Raw genomic sequence first — 24,956 nt, 5'->3', positions numbered from 1 at the left:
CGTGCTCGGCATCCGAAAAACCTGGGAACGACGAACATCCTCGAACTCCCTGAAGAATATTCCAGCTGGCCAGGTAGAAGGGTCCATTGCCGTGTCCTTCAGGTTCGGATTGATTCCAATTTTGAATGACACAAACTGAAGTTTTGTCAGGTCGGTTTCCTTCTTCACTAGCTTCTTAGCAACGACGGTATCTGAGCATACTAAACAGTCCTGAACCAACATGGCAACGTCCTCTTCAGAGACTTGCGGGTCAATCCGTGAAAGATAAATCCAGAATTTGTCAGCAGGCTTGGGTACAGTTGCGATAGTCTTGGCAGTGGGTGCTGATGACATAGTCCCTATTCGCAGAGCTGCTGTTGGCTTTCTTGTAGGCGTTACATTCAATTCAGCGCGAGGCCGTTTTATATTGGGCCAGACTGTTGATGCGACTGTGCTGGGAAGTTGAGCTTGGACAATAGATGTTTTAATTTCACCAAGCTCGGTTAAAATAGGTTTTAACGAGTCGTCGAGCTTTTTCGCTAGCACGTCTTGTACGGCTGGGACGGTACCGTTAGTTTTCACGCTGTCGAGTATTTTCATGCAGTCATTGCAAAACCATAGCAAGTTATCGTTTTGGGTGAGAAAATCCAGGTTTGCACGCTTCCAACCAATACATTTCATATGAGTCAAATGTTGGCAGAAACCGTTGCATTTGACGAACTCTAGTCCTCTTACCGGCGCAGAGCACTGGCAGCAAGTTGACTCCATCGTTAGACAGGTGGCAGTAGTGGATCAAATTATCGTCACCGGACGACCACTTCCGACCTTCCGCTCTACGTTAAGGGAACCCAGGATACGATATACCGTACTGACAGGTACATTTTCTTCCTCAACATGTGCCACCGTGAACTTTTTTCCTTGCAGGAAATGCGTTTCGTAGAACCGTACAATGCGTTCGCGGAGCACGTGCTGTTTCGACGCCATCTTTGCATTGACTAAATTCAAATTAGCAAAACCAAACACGCCTACTGTTTCTAGGGAGCCCAACGAGAAATTTTTTTGGAGAAAGAAAATTTTAACCTCTTTATTTGAGTTACTGAAAGGTATTGAAAAAATTCTCATTTTTTATTTAACACCCGTTAGTGGAACTTTTGAATCCAGATTGATCCTTTGAAGAACATTAGCCAGCTTATTAACAACCCACAAATGTATATTCTGCTTCATACAGTTTGTTCCCAAAGCGAAGAGTCTTCAATGGTCGAATGGTCAGAATTTCCTGGTCGGCTGCCTCATTTGCCACTTTCCCAGTTTGTGTTGGAGAAAATTTATTTCATGAATTAGGCGAGGTGCAAAAAGAATATTGTTATCAAGCCATGAATAATATTTGAACCCTATTTCAAAGAATCTGTAAATTCTGTATGAAATCCTATAAATCTGTAATCTGTAACTACAGATTCTTGGTATTAAAAAGCCTCAAAAATCTGTAGAAATACAGATTATTCTGTAGATATGGTAATCCTGCTCATAATACGTTTCTGGCGCGTTATTCAACGTAGAAATCTAAGAACTAATCCAGCCAATTAACACTAATCCAAAATTAACAAAAATTGGAAAAATACACATTTTCCTATCGTGTTCCCATGACCGAGGTATAACATTCAAATGTCACTGCTAGTCAGAAGCGTAAATCGGTCGCTCAAAATGGAAATGCAGAAGATCTCGTGGAAGATGCAATTGTCACTTTTTACACGCTACAAAATGTAGTCACCAACAAAAAAAAATTACTCAAAAACAAAATACACTGAAATAAAAAAAAGATTCGTCAAAAAAATTTAATTTCTTCTGAAAATTAGGACAAATGCTAGAATATGAAAAGTTATTCAGAATCTCAAAATCAGGACATGTCTCATCTTAGAAGAAGAATGAGAATATACTAATATATTTAATAACAAATTGTGGTTTCCATGAATTGAACATGATAAAAGCAAACGAGTTCTCGATTTTTCAATTGTCATTGAGGAGGATGTCACGACCGTTCCTTTTTGTTTTTTGTAAGATATTCAATTATTTCCATACTTATTTATTATGGGCGATGGAGGGTTCCACGAGGCAGAATTGAACAGAAACAGTCAGAATTTGGATTTCCACAATAAGCCTAATTGCTGCCTTGCCATCAACCGGAAAGCTTGTTTCCGTAGGTAACACCATATCCTGCGAACCGAAACTGAAGGCAGTCGTCATTTTCAACCGGCATGTAATACGGATATGATAACCTCAGCGATCCTTCCTCCCGGAATCGTTACACAATGGCAGCGTGTAAGAAGCAGTGAGAGAAACACATGTGACGAAGAACAACAAAAACTATCACATGATAATTGGATCAGTGCTATGAATTATCAATCGCCGCGTGGAAAGCCACACCCCAAGCAAAACTTTCGGTTCGTGGATTCACTTTCCAAATCGCTTCCCCTGATTTGACCCCATTTTCCTCGAAGTAACCTAAAACTGGCACAGAATCAACACAATATCACGCACCTCCACCCCTAACAAAACAGCAAAACCACTTTCCTTGACACGTTCCACCGGCCAGGTCGACCTGGAAGACGACAGCACGCCAACCAGCTGATGATGTCTGTCTGTTTCAGCACGATGAGCAACAGCGTGAAAATCGCGCGGTACGAATCGAACGAGCGCTGAGTGCGTCGGAATGGGGCAGCTAGAAGTCCTAGCTAGCAACGAGGGAATGGAAGCAGCAGCAGCGAAGCAACATAAAACAGAAGCCCCTCTCGACGCGACTCTCGCCGACTTGCCGGGGGAGCGACTAAACAAATGTACTAAACACTTCAGTTTCAGTCTCGACCGTGCTTCGTTCTAGTCAGGAGGTTCTCCCGATCAATCGCAATCGTACCTGTCACCACGGGCACATGTCACCGAGCTGGTTCTGATCTATTGGATCAGATGTCGCCGCGTTGTTTGGGCGGCTTTTGCGGTTCTGAAGAAATAATCCCACACGCATCCACGTCTGCGGCTTTCGGGCGGATTCTGTGACACAACTCTTCTGAGGTGAAGGCGGCCGAAGCATGTTGAATGCGGTGTTTCCTCGTTATTTTTTGCTTATTTTCGGATAGGCATGTTTCGAACCGCTTTGCGGTTACGTGCGACGTGTGAAATTCAAAACCGAAAATCGAAATTCATTGACCAAAAAGAACTTCGCGTAACCACAATCACGAAACGAAAGGGCCAGAGGCCAGCCAAAAGCCAAAAGTGCCACATTTGTAACCCACGGAGAATGCAGGTGGTGACGAAATCGAGTGCCATGCTACCGGAATGAACGATCGGCGGTCGGATTGTGATTAACGATGTGTTAAATTAAGTTAAACAGAAAAGCGTGCTACAATTTAGTGCTGCTTCCCACCTTCAAAACAGAGTGAAGTGTTCTTTGGAAAACGCCGGCTGCTGGTGTTGATTCGATCGGAGATTATCAGTAGATGTTGATGGCCGTAAATGGAGATAACTTAATTTGTGTTTAGTTTGGAACATTGTGGATATAAGAAGTGCTTGGGCCATATGGTGTGATATTTATGGTGTGAACATGTGAGTATTTCTCTAATAAACCATATTTCTTTCATAAACTACTAACACTTGAAATTTGATGACGAAATTAAAAATGTTCTGGAATTTAATTGGAACCTGATCTATCTTTGAAATAAAAACTTGAGATCGGAAATCCCAATTTGATCTCTATAAATCTGACAAGAAAGTAGAAATTAGTACGAATTATACGAATAATTATCTATTAATTCAAAAAGTGCTTCAATCCAAGTTATTTTATCTTAGTTTTTTTCTCAAAAAATCTGTATTAAAATGTGTATTAAATTTATAAGTCCAATTTCAAAGCATAATCTGGCCACGTAAATCCACGTAAAGTCAGCAAACATATATACTGTAGTAAAAATACAATGTTTCATTGTGGTGTAATGGAAGTTTTTTCAGTTACCAGGGCATGTTTGTTTACATCGCGCAACGCAAATACTTTCATTATAATATGTTTCTGGTACATACAAAAATGTAATGGTTTTGATGAATTAAAAGGTAACAATACAAAAACTGGAGAACTGTCAGCGCTTGAAACTGCAACTAGAATTCAAGAATTAAAACCTTAAATACTTCTTGTTTGCATGATAAATACTTAGCAGAATACGAAACACACAAAGTACCTCCGAGAAACAATCAATTTTCATCCAAAATCGGGCGAAACCTCAAACTACCGAAACGAGGAATTGGTCCTAAATTTTGTCACGTAATTTTTGTTGTTAAGTATGCTTAAAACGGATTTTTTAATGAAAGACTATTGTCTTATAAATTTTATAAAGGGCCTGGCCGGGTAAGGGAGTGAAAAGTGCCCCTAAACCAAATCACCATGGCAAATATTGTATAGGATATTAAACAAGAAAATTTGGCGGTTTATTTGAATCCCTATGGTGTTTATCATAAGATCTATAGTGAAAAAACGTACTTTTCGTTTATTCTACGCCATCCTCAAAAGCTTCGAGATAAAAATTTGAAAAAAATACTGAATGTACATCTTACTACGGTGTATCAAGAAAAATTATCAAAAAAAACACACACAAAAAAATATTAAAAATATTAAAAATTTAAAAAAATGGGATTTACAGATTCAGTACTACCCTAATTCATATTTAAATGTGTTTCTACGGCTTTTCTAAATATGTGTGATTTTTCGTAATACCATATATTTGGGTCCTTGTATATGGTGAAAAATGCACCTTTAGGTTTTTTCACGCCATTCTCAACAGCTTTGAGACAAAAATATGAAAAAAAAAAACTGATAGTACATCTTAATAAGGTGTAGCGATAAATATCTTCAAACTATTTTTTCATAAAAAAATCTAATAATAAAAAAAATGTTATATATTTTCCGGCATTTCGAAATTTTGAAAAAAAATATAACTTCGAGACCCACTTCTGCTCTAATTTTTATTTGAATGCGTTCGTATGTGTCTTTTTTTCTACATGTGGTGTTATTTTTCCTGATTTTTTAAGAGCATTGCGAGACACAAAAATAATTTTCTTCATCGTCTGCATTGTTATTTTTAGTTTCTTGAAATCGATTATTTCATTGTATTCGTGATTTTCAATTGTTTAATTGATTAAAATCAGAGATCGAAATTCTCACTCGGCTGCGCGATAAATATTCATTCAATTAATCTAGTTTTCGATGAACCGTGTGTTGTTGATATTTTCGTCTCTTCCTTTTCACCGAAAATTATTTCTCAGAGAGAAAGAGATGTCGAAAATCTCTATCTCGGAAGTTTAACGAGAATGCTTTTTCGTCTCTCATGTGGTACTGAAAATATGGACATTAGTCTGTTAGAGCAGCGTCCAAACGATCTGCATTTGGACAGCGTGTGAATTGTACAAATATTAATCCATCTCATGTTCACTCCACGATGAAACCCAATATTGTCGCATGTTTTCAGCTGTGCTGAAGAAGTGAAAAACCATTATCGGCATCGAGGAGTCACTGAAAACGAAACCATTTTTCGGCAATCATAACTCACCGAAAAATAAAAATCAGCTTTGCGTTTCTCGCGAGAACTGAAGTGAGCGTAGAATATTCTCTCGCCTCCTATATTTTCAGTTATGTTTCTCTGTGGGTGAAAATGAATGTTTTTCGTCTCAAATCGGCGAGCATTTCGATCTCTGATTGAAATAAAAAAAAATAAAAATAATTCGGATTTTTTTTAAGTGTTCTTCTCATTAATCCGAATGATCTTTCCACAAGGACTTTATTTTTTTTTCTCACAGAGTTCTATCGTACTGCTGACTCCTATGAATTTGGTAAACCATCTAAATCCAATGTAAAGATAATCTCATATATTTTAAGATACGAGAAAAAAATCTTTGGTTTATTTAGAGCGCAATGCTCTAAATAAATCAACAAAATTTAAACATATGAGAAACAAAATTTAAAAAAGTCACAAGAGGGTTGTGTCCGAAACACGACCGCATAGTTGACGTAGGATTCCGTTAGACTATCTGTTGATTTTGGATATGTTTGAAGAATTACATCGTTAAACTCATTGATAATGATTTGGTGGCCCTGAAAAGGACCGTTTTGTTTGGTTGTTGGGTATTGTATGTTAACTCCACCAGTGTTTACTGAGTGATGATGACAGAAGGATGGTAAACAGCCGTTGGATGGTGCGTATCAGATAAAAGATACCGAAGTGGAACGAGATGCCTGTAATATGTATGGATGAAATAAAGAAAAAAAACTGACCAATGTAAAATAATTACCAATACCGGACACAATCATCATTTTTTCTCATCAGTAAAAACATGTTACTTTAATATAGAGAAAACATATTTGAAATGGAAAAGGTATTTTTTAATAATTTTTACTTTCTGAGTGTTTACTCAACCCAATGCGAATTTTTATTGGACTAACAACACCTAATACTATATGTAGAGGATATGGGAAATCACTTTTTCTAATATTTCTTCACTTTTCCAATTTTTCTCGCCGTATAAACTTCCCTTGGGTGAAAATAAACACAACAAAACAGACAGCTTAAACCAAACGACCCGTTCTCGAGTGGTAACACACTTTGGTTTTTAATTTTAGGAAAATAAAATAATTCGTTTCATATATCAAGTCATTTTCAACACAACTGCTACCATATACAATTTTACACCTACATTTGTGCTAAATTGTTCACAATAAACGATCGGTCATTGATATGAAATTTCACGAAGCAACCCTCGACTTGCATATATTTGCAATGTCGATTTCCCTCAGGCAGCTTGGTTCTGATGTCTCTGTTAGTGAACAAATTTCGGTAGGAACAAAAGTTCCCCCTACTTTTATGTATTTGCAATGTCGATTTTCCCCAGGCAGCTTGATTTTGATGTCTCTGTTAGGGACCCGCCGCATTTGTCGTCAATTTCGACCATTCAAAAATGGGTATTTCCGTTAGGATAGGGGATGAGATTTTTCAATTGTTCGATGATTAGTTTCATGATATATATTATTTTCTTCAATATAAAAATTTGTTATGAAGTGCCGAAATCGATTTACGCAAAAATTTCATCAATCCATCATTAAATGACTGAGCAATAAGCGTTAGAATTTGGACAATTTTCATGATGTAATCGATTTTCGATTTTTAAATTGTACCCCAATATGTTCCCGAAAGACGTAATCCTACGTCAAAATATTAGAGCAGTAATGGGTCTCTGAATTGAAAATAAATTACAAATTCCCAAAGGCAAAAAAAATATTTTTTGCGCTATCCTCTTAAAAATTCATTTTTTAAGTATTTTTTCATATTTTTGTCTCAAAGCTATTGATAATGGCGTGAAAAAAACGAAAAGGTGCATTTTTCACCATAGATCCTACGGTGTAACATATAAGGACTCAACTATATGGTACTACTGCCAAAATGTTTTATTTAGTACCCTATACAATATTTTCCATACAGCTGGTGATTTGGTGAAAAAATTTGAAAAAAATCACACATATCTAGAAAAGCCGTAGATTAGAGTAGTACTGAATCTCTAAATCAAAAAAAAAAAAATTCAAAGTTTAATTTTTTTTTCTAGATACACCGTTGTAAGATGAACATTCAGTACTTTTTTCAAATTTTTATCTTGAAGCTTTTGAGGATGGCGTGAAATAATCGAAAAAGTACGTTTTTCGCTATAGACCCTATATTAAACCACATAGGGGTTCAAATAAACCGCCAAAATTTCTTATTTAATATCCATACAATATTTGTCATTGGGGGTCTCCGTAGCCACATTGGTTGCGCGTTCGCTTAGTAAGCGATCGATCGTGAGTTCAAACTCAGGGCCCTCAATTGACCATCTTTGTGTTGTTACAGAATAACTACGTCCACGCAACAATCATCAGCGATGGAGATCGATCCACGGTCGAAATTAGATCGATTCATCCATACAACTGCTCTGCTCTGCAAGACACATCGGGCTGCTGTTCTATAAATAGCTCAACAATGATCAATCAACTTTCTCCGCTGTCCGGTGGTCTAACTGGATAATGGAAGAAAAATACAATACAGAATACTCTTACGCCTAAATGGCTACTGTGTAAATGTAACATATGCAATGGTATAGAAGGAATACTGGCGAATGGCAACTGTGTAATGTAATGTGCTATAATTATAGATATGATAACCATGTGACATGTACACGATTAAAATTCGGCTCTGTTACAGCTAAAATGCTAATGAGCCTGAAATAAATAAATGGGATAACAAAAAAAATATATTTGTCATACAGCTAGTGATTTAGTTTGGGGGCACTTTTCACTCCCTTACCCGGCCAGGCCCTTTCTTCGAAAAATGCAAATAAATCATTATAAATGGATTGAAGCACAGAATTGGATTATGTTTTCTCAATGTTTTGTCACTTTTTTTTTGTGCTTGACCAGTGGTCTTAATGTTTTGTCCAACAATTTTTACAGCTGTTTCAACTGTTAATTTTTTTATCAATGGTAAATATGTTTATAGGTAAATATTTAAGGATTATGTTCTCTGAAGTTGGAGTCGATTCATTGCCTAGTTTCCACGGCCTTATAAAGAGTTAAGCACGTTTTAGGTAATTCATGGAAAATAGCACTTCGCACTCTTGACACACTCGATCTATAGTACAATGGGCATGATCTGTAGTACTATTTTACCGGAAACAATACGGTGAGAATCATGAGGCCGTCTTACCCCCTGTGGTGGCTAATGTTACCCCGCTAGAATTCAGTACCACCATTTTTCTACCTTTTTTGATTTATCATATAACATTATGAAATAAAAACTAAACTTTCTGAAAATAACGTGATTCTAGAAAACATCATAAAGACCGATGCTGACACAATGAAATGCTTCAATTTTGTATACATTGTGTTTGATTGTTCTCTATGCTTAGGGTGGCCGTCTTACTCCGTCGTCATCTACCAGTGTTTTTTGTGATGAGAATTTCATCAGACTCTACGCGGTATTCGTGTTTAAAATGAACATCTGATTCGGACCTTCGGTCAGAGACTTGCCTAAAAAAAATCGGTTACTATAACAATCAATAGCTAAAACATAGATGTCAACCTGTAGAGAAAAAAAAAACATGAAACGCACTGGGCCTTAACCACTCATTATCCAAGCACGATCGCTGGACGCTGGCCAGCCAAGCTCGCGGTACAATGCAATTAGTCAAGGATTCGCGCACGAAAGAGACTCAACCTATTATCTATTGACAAAACCTGACCGCGTCGATCACGGTCGATTGCGCGCTCGCGGAAATACTCGCTTTAGTTCTGCGAACAGGTGAAGGTGCCCTTCCAAAACGAAAATCGTTGCAACTTTGCAAGACATATCATTCCAATGATGACTCTTAATTTGTTTGTCACCGTCGCAAACCACGCCACCCACCGCATCATCAACCATTACTATTATGAATCCTGCTCATCACATCACTCATTTCGAAATGGGTGCAGACACCGGACGAACGCGCGCTGTCAGGTTAGTTTTCCACGCATTTTCACAGTGTAAGCGCGTGTCTCTCGGATATTGCGCTTGGAGTGGCGCTTTACCCCCAGGCGGATATCTATTGCCGACAGACGGAAGAGTTCGTTCCGCCACCGGAGCTGACTCGCAACTCGTACAGTGGAGGGAAAAGAAGTCTAAAAATACGAAATGACGATTCGACTCAGACTCATAAATCGAGCGTTTATCACGGATGGTTGGTCGAAAGGAAATGGATTAGTTGTGGTCGATTTGTTGAAGGGAGAGTTGAAAAGAAAAGGCTATAGTTTATCGGATGTTAGATTTTCATGAAAAATGGCAATGTCGGAATATCAGAGTCGCAGTCGCTCACTGTAGTTCATCAATCTTATTTAACTATTTCACATTCAGATGAATTGTGTCACAAAATAGTCATAACTATTATATTTAACATCGTTTCAAAATCTTTATGTCGTAGCTATGAGTTGAATAATGTAGAATGTAGATTTAGACTTTATTAATCGTACTCATTCTCTGAATTAAACATGACAAGAATTCAATTAATGTCCTGTAGCTATAAACCTTATAAGGGGTTTGAAATTATGTATGTTGTGGTGAAAAAATAATTTGTCACAATTTGATTAATATGATGTGGTGGCGACATTAGTGTTAGCGAGGCAAATTGTTATGGATCAGTTTAACTGGCCTGAAGTCATTTTTAAATTGTTAAAATTTAATTAAGTATTTTACTTGATTTTATTTGATTTCTCAGAACATGAAGTCCTGTTTTTACTTAACATGAAACTTATCATTATAATAATTATAATCATTATGAGGAGTGTATCGAAAAGTAATCTCAAACATTTTATACGTTACTACTCACAAAATGGTGCATATTTTCTGGACAGGTAATTACAGCTTGTTTTGTTAACTCATCAAAAGCATATCAATTAAGTTTTTAAAAATTCGCGAATAGAATTGGAAACTAAAAAAATGTTTTGCACATTTGGTGAAGGTCGTAACATACAATCGAATCGTGAAAAGGACCAACATTTGACCGGAAGTGTGAAACGAACAATGTGATGAAGTTTGGCAATGAGTGGAGACGAAGAAGAAGAAGAAATGGGCGTGAACCAGGTTGTAGTGACCCCGGATTGGAACATAATTCACGATTTTTTTAACTCCAGAGGAGCGCTGCTAGGGAGAGTAGCGACTACGGGTACGACAGTTGCGGTGGGAAATTTTGGCCGAATAGTACTAGTCTGGCCATTTGCACATGCATCTTGTGATCTTCTCACAAAAAAGATAATAAATCCTCAAATTTATTTAAATGAATGCTCGAAGAAGAGATTGCTTCCATTGTATAGAAAGTATAACCTGTCTCCTCATTGCTGACCAGATTTGGTAACGGCTCTTCACTCCAAATCTACTCTCCAGAGGTTTGCGGAAAACAACATCATGTACGTCGAAAAAGACACGGTGTCTTGGAACATGTCAGATTTCAGGTAAAATTGGTCAGCAGCTTCGTACTCTTCGGCTATTGTGCAGAATTTGGTGGGAGGTGTCAAATCAAAGGTACGATCATTCTACAGGAATCAACAATCTGCGTGAATCATTCACTCTACTGCTTGTCAACACTATTGAGCTTGAGCTTGAGCTTGGGTAGACTGTACAATTCGTAGTTGCTCTCCGTGATTGACCTGAACCAACCAAATTGCACAAAGAACACACAGAATAACGCTTGGGACTAGCAAATCATTCTCGTTGTGCAATTTTCGGTGATTCGAGCTTTAAATGGTCAATAACGACGCCGGCCACGTCCTTACAGTCACCAGGGGAAGGGAATGAATGTTAGTATGATAATCGCCGCCCGAAGGCCAGAAGGGTCGCCTCTATAGCGTGGTTCCCTAGCGATTACCATGGAAGGGATAGTTGTTAGTAGGGAAAGGTAATAATCAGGATTCAGTGAGGTAAGTGATGTGATTATGTGAACGCGAACTATTGACTACACTACAAAACGAAAATCCTAAAATCTCGTGTTACGACTCAAGGCAGAAATTATTGTTAGGTATCCTATGACCTATGAAACCTGTAAAATTAATTGGACTGACTGTATATTCCATTATTTAAAGCATATATTTTTATTTCAATCTCGACGGCGGAGTGTTATCTTTGGCAAATCCAAGGAATTTCTATATTATATTATTTATTGCACATACTTTTCATCGAAATACCTCTCCGCGTTATCTTTAGGAAACCTGAGAAGGTAATCGAGAGAAATCTACATATTCTATTATTAATCGTGCTCCCGTGGCCACGTGGTTAGCGTCACACCTAACATGCTGGGGATCCGAGTTCGATTCCCGTTCTGGTCGGGGGAATTTTTCGTCAGAGAAATTTCCTCCGACTTGCACTGTGGTCTCGCGTATTCTATAGCTTGCCACTCAGAATGCATTCAAGGCGTGTTATTCGGCATAGAAATCTCAACTAAGTACTAATAAAAATGACGGAAGTAACACTACGTTGAGACGGCAAAGTTCCTCTAGGAACGTTATTGAAGAAAAAGATTTATTTATCGCACGCGCTTTCTACCTAAATCCAATCGCTATGACGGTGTGTTATATTTGGGAAACCTTGCCGGGATAAATCTAGATATTCTATTATTTATAATGAAAAGTATCATCGAAATAATTCTCCTGGTTATTTTTGAGAAACCTGAGAAGGTAATAGAGAGATATTCATATATTCTATCAATTATCGCTCCTACTTTCTATCGCGAATGGCTAGAGTTATCTTTGGGATCCCTAAAATCAATCGAGGCCATATATTATGTAATTCATTGCACGTACGCTGCAATCAAGTTATTTTTGAGAAATTTGAGAAAAACCGAGAACAGCCTCTAAAATTGCACGTACATTTTCTCAAACTCCATAAAAAAAATACATCGAATAAGCGCCACCCGCTGAAGAAAATTTAGTTGAATCGGCCGCACAGATCCCGAAACAAATATGTCGTCAGGTGAAAAAAAAACAAGTTCCAAGGAAAACATGTCTCACCCCACTTATACTGATATGCGTTGTAATGAATGGATCAAATTATTCACAAATAAATTACTTTACGTGTTTATAGTCGTTAAAATTTTTATGTTATAAGTTACACAATACCTTTCAACATGAGCATCTCTAAAGGGTGTGTCACATCAAATTGCATCACGGAAAAAACGCTGTAGAAATTCGCCCAGCAGACCGATCCTTTTGAAAATTTCAGACAGTAAAATAGAAACAATTAAACAACTTTTGGCATTTTCTTTTTATTCATACTTCGAGCCCAAGCCCGTATGCTCGCACCTTCCTCTTTACCCCGTCTATAAGGTTCTGTACAACGTCAGGTTGTAGTTTTTTTTTAACAGAAATCCATTTTCTCTTGAAGTCCGCCTCCGATTTGACAACTTTTGGGTTCTTCCGGAGGGCCTGCTTCATAATCGCCCAATATTTCTCTATTGGGCGAAGCTCCGGCGCGTTAGGCGGGTTCATTTCCTTTGGCACGAAGGTGACCCCGTTGGCTTCGTACCACTCCAACACGTCCTTTGAATAGTGGCACGAAGCGAGATCCGGCCAGAAGATGGTCGGGCCCTCGTGCTGCTTCAATAGTGGTAGTAAGCGCTTCTGTAGGCACTCCTTAAGGTAAACCTGCCCGTTTACCGTGCCGGTCATCACGAAGGGGGCGCTCCGCTTTCCGCAAGAGCAGATCGCTTGCCACACCATGTACTTTTTGGCAAACTTGGATAGTTTCTGCTTGCGAATCTCCTCCGGAACGCTGAGTTTGTCCTCTGCGGAGAAGAACAACAGGCCCGGCAGCTGACGAAAGTCCGCTTTGACGTAGGTTCCGTCGTCCATTACCAGGCAATGCGGCTTCGTCAGCATTTCGGTGTACAGCTTCCGGGCTCGCGTCTTCCCCACCATGTTTTGCCTTTCGTCGCGGTTAGGAGACTTCTGAACCTTGTATGTACGCAGGCCCTCCCGCTGCTTGGTCCGCTGGACGAATGAACTTGACAAATTCAGCTTATTGGCGACATCCCGGACCGAACTTCTCGGATCACGTCTAAACTGCTTAACTATGCGCTTGTGATCTTTTTCACTGACGGAGCATCCATTTTTGCCGTTCTTCACCTTCCGGTCGATGGTTAGGTTCTCGAAGTATCGTTTTAGTACTCTGCTGACCGTGGATTGGACGATTCTCAGCATCTTACCGATGTCCCGATGTGACAACTCCGGATTCTCGAAATGAGTGCACAGGATTAATTCACGACGCTCTTTTTCGTTCGACGACATTTTTCCAAATTTACGAAAAATTGACAGTGAAGCATGGCCAACGTGATCTATACACTCTTATCTGATTATAAGCGAAAGCTGAAGATATAATTCCTAAAAATTAAATTTCTACAGCGTTTTTTCCGTGATGCAATTTGATGTGACACACCCTTTAGATGTCTTTGTTTGAGCCATGAGATTCATTTTAGAGAGAGCAGCGCTGTGATTTATACAAAGCGTAAATATCTAATCTGAGAAAACAATCACCTCCCTCTGCTCAACCACAAATACATGTGAAAAAAAGAGAGAGGGATAGAAAAAAGTCTCTGGTTAACGAATGCGATGATGATGTATCGTAGGAGACTATATTTCCTTCTACCGCTTCCACTCACTCTCCTTTAAATGGCTAACGAAAAACTCTCCGCACCGATACCCCACTCTTACTATTTACCACAATTTCTCTCGCTGTCGTACCAAAATAAAAACGCTCTACCACTACTATCACATTATTAGAATCTTTTTCAATTTTGGGCCGCGGACTGCTCCTCTTCTTGGTGATAATATCACTGCTGTTTATTATATGCGTTCGTGTTGACCAAGTGTTGTCTACACTTCAGAGAGCACTTTTATGACACACGCACAGGACGACGAACAAGACGAATGAATATGACGCTAAACTTTTCTACCGTTAGCACAACATGCGTTCAAAGGAATTCGTCATAAAAATTAAAATTATAAATTGACTTCTGTCGAAACATCACTCATCACCATCATATTCTCCTACAAAATTTAAGCCGCATCACAAAAACACAGACGGAAACTAGAATGAACCGACAAGTAGACGCGCACATTTTTCTTTTTATGAAAATGAAACATTATTTCAGAGAAAAACAACGTATTTTCAGCCTTTCCGATTTCCACGATTTGTTACCGATTTTCAAATTTCTGAATAACCTACAATTTACGATCACAAATTAACACTATAGCAAGTTCAGCCGAAACACGATTAACCATGACGAACGACGAAAAAAAAAATAAATAAACGCGGAGCAAAAAAATCACGTCTATACTCGACGACGGTACGATCGCCTCTCTCTACTGCTTGTCAACACTATTGATCATTAACGATTTGCGATTTCGCAAGTGTGAAAAAACTTTCATTCTTAATAAGCAAAAATTCGAAATATTTTTTATCAACCAGTGGCGGATTCCATCGTTTAAATTTGTTACGATTTTCTTGACTTGGTTCAGTTCATTTACCTGAATCTTTTCAACATTTTGCAGATGTACTGTTGGGATCTCAGGATACACTGGATAACAACTGTTACCGAATTTTAAACTGTTTTCATTCATGCCAAAAAGTTCTTCCCTAGTGATTGTTATGTAAAATCACTAATCAAAAAAACAGTGTTTTAAATCTTATACTAAGAAAATTGTACGTATCTGTACTTTAAGATAAAAATCTGAAATCTGCTCCGTACAGAATCTGTAACTGAAAAATAACGGAAGGTCTGTACATTTCAAAGAGCACTGCATTGGAGCATACTGATCTACGATTTTCTTATTAACTCAAGTGGTGAGTGAGAGTATCATTTCGAGTTGCGGGATCATGTTATATGGTGAGTGTGGGTCACCTTTTGAGTGCAAAGGGTTAAGTATGAGTATCACAAAACGGGATATGCTCATCGGGTAACTATAACGGAATGGGGATGTACAAACTGGACAAACTACTACAATAGATCAAACTAATGATTGCCGTGGTACAATTCTCCTACAGAAAAAGTTTTTCAGTAGGTCGCGTCTGGTATCTGTCAATTGAGGTAGTATGCTTGTCTGGCATGGTGCGCCAGATTTGGGACATTGCAGCCAGTGTTGCCACATTTTCATCTATTCTTTTTCTTCAAAAAGTCTGTACCATCGAAAATATTCATTGTACAGAAAAGTCTGTTTTTTAGCATGAAAAAATACTCATTTGTTTACTACAAAATATTATATTTACTTAATAACTTTATATTTACTTTCACCTATTACACAGATTAAGAAGAACTTCAATTCTATCTTTGAAAACTCATGTTTCTCAAAACATTAATGCAGTTTCTTACAATCCAATATACTTTTTCTTCGAAATAATCGGCCAAATGTTTTACAAAAAAATATTGTTTTTTTACTGAAATTAAAACAGACCAAAAAGTAGAACATTTTTTACGATGCGGGTAATATGAACATACAGTGGGGGGAAAATGGACAGGTTTTTGTTGTACGAAGCGTAGAAGCTTATCGCTCGTGAGAGTAATAATTTCATTCAACCAAGGTCTGAACTCATTACGAATGTCCGTTAAGGGGGGACCCCGGTCTGGAAAATCGAAAAAATCGAATTTTTATTTTTTGCATTTTTGGGAAGCTTATATCCCCAGAAATGTTGTCCTGAAAGTATTTTTCGTTATTTGATTTCGTTGGAAAGCTACAACTTAAAGTGTGAAGGCACCTCAAGTATTGCTGTACGAATTTTTAAACGCATTTGCCCGGATACCATGTTTTTTCAACTGGTGGTATCGATATCTCAGGATCTACTCGACCGATTTGGCTGAATTTTTTTTATCAGCATGTATACATGGATTATCTAAAGCGTTACATAGCCGTTTTTTGATATCGCATTTCTTCGATTTTTTATGAATTTCTAAACAGCGATTTTTTTATGAAAAATAACTCATTTCTAACAAAAATGGCCGCCATTTTGGCAATTTTTCGAATTTTCGAAAACCCCTTATGTAACGCTTAAGGTATTGTCCTAAGGTTTCAAAATATTCATTGGAATTTGTTCTACGAAACTCCGTTGCTTCAGATCTAGTACCACCAGCAAGGTACTGATTTTCAGTCAGCATCTACGCATCCAGCTTTCAACAGTAACATATACATAACATAATTATTATTCGTGCACTCAAAACATGGAAAATACATCTTCAAATATACCTTAAACAATAAATAAAATACCCGAACACTTTACTTTATTCCTAACATCCTAACAAAAATCACGAAAATTCATTTTTTTCGACCTTCCAGACAGGGGTCCCTCCTTAAACGAGAAAAAAAGTCGAATTAATCCATCTAGAAGTGATATTGTGTTTTTCAGCAGACCCTCAACGATTTTAGTTCTGGTTCCAGTCAGCTTCTAGACAGTCCACCTTTGGCGATTTTGTTTCTGTTCATAGACGCATGGCATTCCTTAGGAATAGACTAAACAGACTTTTCACAGCCCATTTCACTCCCACAGGTAACAGTCCGTTTCACCCCACCAGTACAACTATTTCAATAATTCAAATTTTTCACTCACAATATAATATCGAAGGCGCTCAATATCGATGCCGCGAAAATTACATCCACACACGGAAACGTGTTTGATTTTCGTTCATTTCGTGTCATAAGGTAGTTTAAACATCATAGAAAAGCATATAGAAAGGGTTCACATTAATAGAAACTTGAAACTTATAATGTAACTGTACAAATCAATCAACTATTCATTTTACCCCCTCTACAATTTCCATTTACTGTAAGTTTTCTTAGTTCTACCAAAATTCGTTACTATAATACAAAATCATTTTCAGACACTATTTTCCTTCAAGGTTCTTGATTCACTTGCAAATAACATGCTTCTTCGCAACATGGAATACATGTCTGCTACAGAAAAGAAAATTTTCATTCATAATCTTTATATTTAGCGCGTTATTCTACCTGAGAATCCATTGTCATTTTGGTTTCGCACCAACGGAACACGAAGAAAAATTTCGCAAACGGGAAATCCAATTGGACTAACCACGATGTCATTGCAGAACATATAGGAATTAATTTCATTCGAACTTTTCCTCAAAGTTAAAAAAAATCAATTTTTGACGTAGGACTACGTCTTTCATTTCTATACCGGGGTGTAAAATCAAAGTTTCGAAAACGAAAGCGTTACGCCGGAGACCGAGATTTTGAGTGTTAATAGCTCCTAAACAACTGAACAAAATGGTATGATAAACACTTCATTCGAAAGATAAAATACGCGCTACGCGTTCTATACTTGTTACTTTCTGATCCAAAAACTTGTTTCAATAGTCTTAAATTTGCTTTCAAAATAGGCTATTGAAATTACCAATCGGTATATAAGCGAGCGCCGCTCGGAAATCCAGTTCTAATCAGTTCTAATTGAACAGCGATTGGAGCATGTTGTCGCTGTTGTGGTGAAGCTCTTCATTTATCATGAAAGCGCGGATGAACGGTGTCACCAAGAGCCTGTTTGTGCACCTTAGGCCAGAAAGGAATCCATCAGGAGGAGAGTGATGCTACAAACGGTTCCCCGGGAAGATCTCGAAGCAGCCGCTACACACACACACATACACGCACGGAATTCTTTCCGTTTGGATCGAGAAAGATCCGGAAAATAATCTGCCAGTTCCTCTAGGAATTTAAAAATACATTCATGTGAAAGAGTTTATTTGAATGTTTTCTATCCATGTAACACTGTGACCAAATATGTTTCAATCAAGTGCTATTAACAGATGGTTATCGAGTTAGCATTAACCACTGGTGGGCTTCCAGTATCGAGGAAAATGTGGAAATATCTAATCGTTACCGAAAATAATCTGCCAGTTCCTCTGGGAATTTAAAATTACATTCATATGAAAGAGTTTATTTTAATGTTTTCTATCCATGTAACACTGTGACCAAATACATTAGGTTTTGTGATTTTTCAATCAATCGCAATCAACAGGATAGCTTCTGAAGATTATTCTTCCCCATCAGTAGGATATTTCCGTATCCAATATTGGATGCATAAAACCTTGTGCCTCCACCGTAACGCTCTCGTTTTCGAAGTTCTCCAAATATTCATTCATTCAGAATGAATTCAGATTTAACTTCATACAAATGATCTCTAAATCAACGATAGCCCTACGTCACCCTTGCGGTTATACCATAGATATAACCCACTTCCTGTTTTTTCTCACCATACCATCGATTTACGGGCAGAGACGAATACAACAAAATGAAGATGATCGGACTCATTCGTTCCTCCTTCCTTCCATTCCTTCCTCATGTTTCGCGCTTACCAACACATTTGGTTTTAAATTTTTATCTATATAGATAGAAGATCTAGGAGGGCGTTATTTCTCCTGAAAATCTATCTCCACTTTTGTACAAAGATCAATTTCGTTATCGTAAACATCGAATGAACTAACAACGCTTATTATGATGTGATTGTAAAACATATGGGAATTCAATTTTCTGAATTTCCCGACCTTCCTTCAGAGTTTTCCTAAAACTTTCCGATTTTTCTTTCCATAACATTGATCTACGGGCAGAGACGAATACAACAAAATAAATATGGCTCGAATCGGAAGATTCCTTCCTCGGGTTTCGTGGTTAGAAACACATTTGGCCTTTCTATCATATACCGCCTAGAATGGATTTTTTGTTATGAATACTTTCAAAAATTCACGGTTTCCTAATTAACGTACGTTCAACGCTCTAATTGACCCTTTACAATTTACTATTAATATAAATTTGCTAGTACTTCTATCAAAACTCGTCATTATGATATTCTCGTACACTGCGTTTCACAACTATAGAACCACTCATTTTTACTTAGTCTCCAGAAATATGGGAGATGTTGGTTGAATTGCAGTATATAGTGTAGAATACAATAACTATCTTCATTTATAAGACTTGCCGTTTCAACTTTATTGTTGTGTTCAGGCGCGAAACATTCAAAAAACTAAAATTCTAATGTTTCATAACTATAGAACCAGATGGAAAAACTCTCACTCCTTTACAAAATTAACGCCAATTCAACATGAATTACGATAAGTTTCTAATTCGTAGGTCATCTTTAGTTCTCCATCAGTTCAAATAACCCATTCGGGGTGGTTACGACCAAGCTGCGACATGTTGTAGTGTGTACCTCGTTCTACGCAGAGAATACTACTCGTTTTAGCTCTTCAAATCACTCATACTGCTTGTAAGCTGTATCTACTATTCGTACGATCATTCCTCATAAGTTCTTGATAGGGGTTTGATCTGGTAAACAAGCTGACCAGTCCAGATTCTGATGCCCCTAGTCAATAAACCATGTCTTGACTTTTCGGATGTTATGAATTGATGTCAAATTACCCAATTATCAAGGTGTTTTTGATGCAAAATAGAAGTAAATGATTCTGAAGTACTTCATTGCACTTCTGACTGTACAAAGGTATTGATGAAAAACTATCTGAACCAGGCCGTTTTGAAAAAAATCTCCCGAAACCCGAAAAAGCTGCGGATCCAAAAACTAATGTGGAAGCTAGGGTAAATGATCTTGGTTTGTCCAATTTGGGGTGTTTTTACGCAACTAGTAAATGCAAATCGATTTTTCTTCATGAAAATCACACATAATCGATACGAGTTTGGGTTTGTCGAAAAGCCCCAAGTCTCAAGTTGCTAATACTACCATAAGGTGTTGAAATTATTCAAATTTTTATGTTTTTTAACGATTTTCCTTAAAGAAGAATTATGATCATGGTTTGACCACCTCTGATCATGGTTTGCCCAAAAAAATGATCATGGTTTGTCCGGTTTTAGAAATCTCCATTTTTGAATGAAAACATTCGAATTCACAATTAGATGTTGCATTTATCATTGCTTGTTTACTGTCATCATAATGATTCATTCATAATTTAGGCTTTCTTCAGAATATTGCCTTTTCTTGGGCATTTTAGAAGTGTTCACCTCAACACAATCAACACAGAAAAACCAATTTCATTTATATGTTTCGAAACATTCGAAGGCCTTATTTGACACAGGAGCGCTGAATTAGAGCATTCAAAAAAGTGGGCAAACCATGATCATATTTTCGACTGGACAAACCAAGATCATTTACCCTAATCCTATGGGTTTCACTATTTCAGGAGAGCTTCCCTGATAAAAAGAAATTCGACTTGCATAAAATTTCTTCATACTGGAAGGATTACGGAACGTGTAATTCAATTTTTCAACTCGCCTTTTCCAACCCGGGAATTTTCTTGACATGCCTTAAAAAAAAAATGGGTCTGAAGTTGGGATTATCATTATGATAATGTCGATACGGATAGGATCATTGTTTTTCTTTTAAAGTTTTTGCCTATTTATGATGTTCGATTAATAGAAATTCATGCCTGCAACAGAGTCAGTTCGCTGTTTTGTTTTATAATACTGATATCTTAATTTGATTAAATATAAATATTATCTATTAGATAAATCGGCCAGTTCAAACCTTGGTATGGGTATGAGGTGGGTCATCATCATCATTAAAAAAACAGGAAGTGGGTTATATCTATGGTATAACCGCAAGGGTGACGTAGGACTATCGTTGATTTAGAGATCATTTGTATGAAGTTGAATCTGAATTCATTCTGAATGAATGAATATTTGGAGAACTTCGAAAACGAGAGCGTTACGTTGGAGGCTCAAGGATTTATGCATCCAATATTGGATACGGAAATATCCTACTGATGGGGAAGAATAATCTTCAGAAGCTATCCTGTTGATTGCGATTGATTGAAAAATCACAAAACCTAATGTATTTGGTCACAGTGTTACATGGATAGAAAACATTAAAATAAACTCTTTCATATGAATGTAATTTTAAATTCCCAGAGGAACTGGCAGATTATTTTCAGTAACGATTAGATATTTCCACATTTTCCTCGATACTGGAAGCCCACCAGTGGTTAATGCTAACTCGATAACCATCTGTTAATAGCACTTGATTGAAACATATTTGGTCACAGTGGTACATGGATAGAAAACATTCAAATAAACTCTTTCACATGAATGTATTTTTAAATTCCTAGAGGAACTGGCAGATTATTTTCCGGATCTTTCTCGATCCAAACGGAAAGAATTCCGTGCGTGTATGGTGTGTGTGTGTAGCGGCTGCTTCGAGATCTTCCCGGGGAACCGTTTGTAGCATCACTCTCCTCCTGATGGACACCGTTCATCCGCGCTTTCATGATAAACGAAGAGCTACACCACAACAGCGACAACATGCTCCAATCGCTGTTCAATTAGAACTGAGTGGATTTCCGAGCGGCGCTCGCTTATATACCGATTGGTGATTTCAATAGCCTATTTTGAAAGCAAATTTAAGACTATTGAAACAAGTTTTTGGATCAGAAAGTAACAAGTATAGAACGCGTAGACATTTTATCTTTCGAATGAAGTGTTTATCATACCATTTCGTTCAGTTGTTTAGGAGCTATTAACACTCAAAATCTCGGTCTTCGGCGTAACGCTTTCGTTTTCGAAACTTTGATTTTACACCCCGGTATAGAAATGAAAGACGTAGTCCTACGTCAAAAAAAACTCGTAATTTTGCAGCCGGCTGTTTGATGGTTTGGGGAGGATTTTCTCAAAAAGGCCTGGTTTAGATAGCTTACCATCAACACGAATGAACAGTCAGGAGTGCAACGAAGTACTCCAGGATCATTTACTGCTGTTTTTGCTTCAAAAACAATTTGATAATTGGGTAATCTGGCATCAATTCATAAAATCTGGAAGGTCATGGCATGGTTTAATGAATAGGGCCTTCAGGTTCTGGACTGGTTAGCTTGTTTACCAAACGAAAATCCTGCCAGAAACATATGAGGAGTGATCAGACGAATGGTGGGTGCTGCTTACAAGCAGTATGAGTCATTTGAAGAGCGTAAACGAGCAGTATCCTCTGCGTAGAACGAGATACACACTACAACATGTCGCAGCTTGGTCGTAACCACCCCGAATGGGTTATTTGAACTGTTTGAGAACGAAAGATGACTTACGAATTAAGAACTTATCGTAATTCATGTTAAATTGGCGTTAATTTTGTAAAGTAGTGAGAGTTTTTCCATCTGGTTCTATAGTCATGAATCACTGGAATTTCAGTTTTTTGAATGTCTCGCGACTGAACACAACAACAAAGTTGAAATGGCAAGTCTTATAAATGAAGTTAGTTATTGTACACTTCTTACATATCTCAGGAAACTCAGTAAAAATGAGTGGTGCTATAGTTGTGAAACGCAGTGTATAATATTCACAATTCTCGTTCAAGGCTCTTCAATCACTTGTAAATAACATGTATCTCCGTTACATGGAATACATGTTTGATATAAAAATATAATAAAATAAAGGCAGCTCAAATCGGACGATTCCCTTCTCGAGTTTGGCGCTTACCAAAACATTTGGCGATCCATTAAACATCAAATGGACTAACCACGCTTATCAATTGTAGAATAAAATTTTCCGAATTTTCACATTTTTCTTCAGTGTGTAACTGGATTTATTCGGCAGGTGTGAAAAGTGTTTGAATTCAGTGTATATTTTTTTTTATATCTGTATTATAGTGATTTTCAACTCATTTGGCTGGTTCGTCACTTTTTACTTCCATTTTTGGAAGAATGTCGGGAGTGAGAATTGAACTCGTGACCTTTAGCGTGAGAGGCATGGATGTTACCACTACGCCAGATCGATTCAGTGTATTTTAATTCGTATAGTAATAACTAATCTAATTAATTTAATAAACTAATTGGTCACATGCAAAAGCATGTGCGGATTTCTTTTGTTCGTTCTATCTCTCTTATTCGAAAGCAGCTCGCGTTGTCGGTAGAGCTATGAGGGCAGGGCGGGTCTGCAACGAAAAGAGAGAATTTCACGGTGACACAACGTTCACCCGTCAAGTACAGGAACTGATTGTACCTAATCGCTCCTCGCACGCTCGGTGAGGACGCTGATTCAGGTCACAATCAGGTTCAGGCTTACCTCCACCAACCGTTCCCGTCGGTTCAGGATACGTCTTGAAGGAAGCTGCTTCCACTTGTGGGGACTCGATGACTCCTTGGCGGTTATCCTCGCGGTCCACCCACGACCCCTTCCAGTTGGCTCGTTTGACTGCGGCGATCAACGGATGCCTCTACTTAGTACACCACTTCCACTCGCGGAACTACAATGGAGAAGGCAAATTTCGACAAACTAATCAAATGAGGATGTCGATTAACGTGTTGACTCGCTCACGGCTCAATCCAGAAGAACTCGTCACTCGTCGCGTATCCACCATCAGGACTCTTCGCCCCGTCATGGCTGTCGTTTTGGGCTTTCGCCGAGGAGAGCCATTTCACAAATGACAGCTGATGTAGGGATAGGACTGTGAACTTTAAGTTAGGGAATGTATAGATAAGGAAATGGATCGGGAACAGTAGGATTTGGCATACCATCACCGTCATGATTTCTTCCTCGTTATCCTCATGGATTGTGTTCCTAGCGACAGGATACAACAGTCCAAGTAAGTGACGTGCTAATAATCACGTCACCGATTCTGCTCTCTCAGAATCGTTACAAGTGTTTCCCAAAAATTTTCAATTGTCATGTTCGGTTCGAATATGGTTTGTTAAAATATGTGTGATATTTATATGGGACCCCTCATTCCCTTCCAGAGAAGGGAGGGGTGTCATACCATTTTAGGAACATTCATTGTACTGAAAATCTTCACATTCCAATTTTGGTTTTTGCTCTATTATTACTCGAGTTATGCAGAAATTTGTGTTTTGTTTGTATGGCCAACTTCTCTTCTTAGAAAGGGGTAGGAGTTTCGAGCCACCATAGAAACATTTATTTCCCATCAAAACCTCCACATGTCAAATTTGGCTCCATTTGCTTGATTAGCAAATGCAAATGCAAATCCCCATCATAGAACCCTGGAAACGCTTCTCATACAACGCTGGAAGAGAGAGCAGGACAACAATAGAAGCATAAATCTTTTCTTCACATCAAGCTTCGCGAATTCGTTTTGTTTTATTTTCATTCATACCAAGAGCTGCGTCTCTAATGATTTCAAGTGATGATACTGAGCAAAAAAATCTGTTTCAATCTGTACTTTATGACGAAAATCTGTAATCTGTACCGTATAGAATCTGTGTCGCGAGATTACCAATTCTTCTGTCTCGAGATGTCATCGACATCTGCTTGTGTAAGATTGTCACACTCATTTCCTACAAGGAATCCATGAAATGGCAGTGAAAGAGTTAAAGCAACGATTCAACGTTTCTATGTCTAACCTGATCCTTGGAAGAGTAAAGAAGGTACTACAACCTCTTACCAATCTTAGCGCAGCTTC

At 38.0% G+C, this 24,956-nt stretch overlaps 1 protein-coding gene across 2 annotated transcripts in view; it reads left to right on the top strand.

The window, feature by feature from the left end:
- The window catches only part of LOC129778266 (rhomboid-related protein 2), a 72,924-nt gene that overhangs the window by 32,833 nt on the left and 15,135 nt on the right, over positions 1-24,956 (top strand). The window contains exon 1 of one of the 2 annotated variants that reach the window (XM_055785061.1): positions 2,819-3,573. The exons of the other annotated variant lie outside the window; for it this stretch is intronic. The gene's annotated coding sequence lies outside the window, so the exon portion shown is untranslated. Of the gene's footprint in view, positions 1-2,818; positions 3,574-24,956 lie in introns of those variants that run through there. 2 annotated transcript variants of the gene reach the window in all.

This window comes from Toxorhynchites rutilus, chromosome 3 (genome assembly GCF_029784135.1).
Source record: "Toxorhynchites rutilus septentrionalis strain SRP chromosome 3, ASM2978413v1, whole genome shotgun sequence".
Taxonomy (NCBI): Eukaryota; Metazoa; Arthropoda; class Insecta; order Diptera; family Culicidae; genus Toxorhynchites; species Toxorhynchites rutilus.
This window is presented reverse-complemented; position numbering and strand designations above follow the sequence as displayed.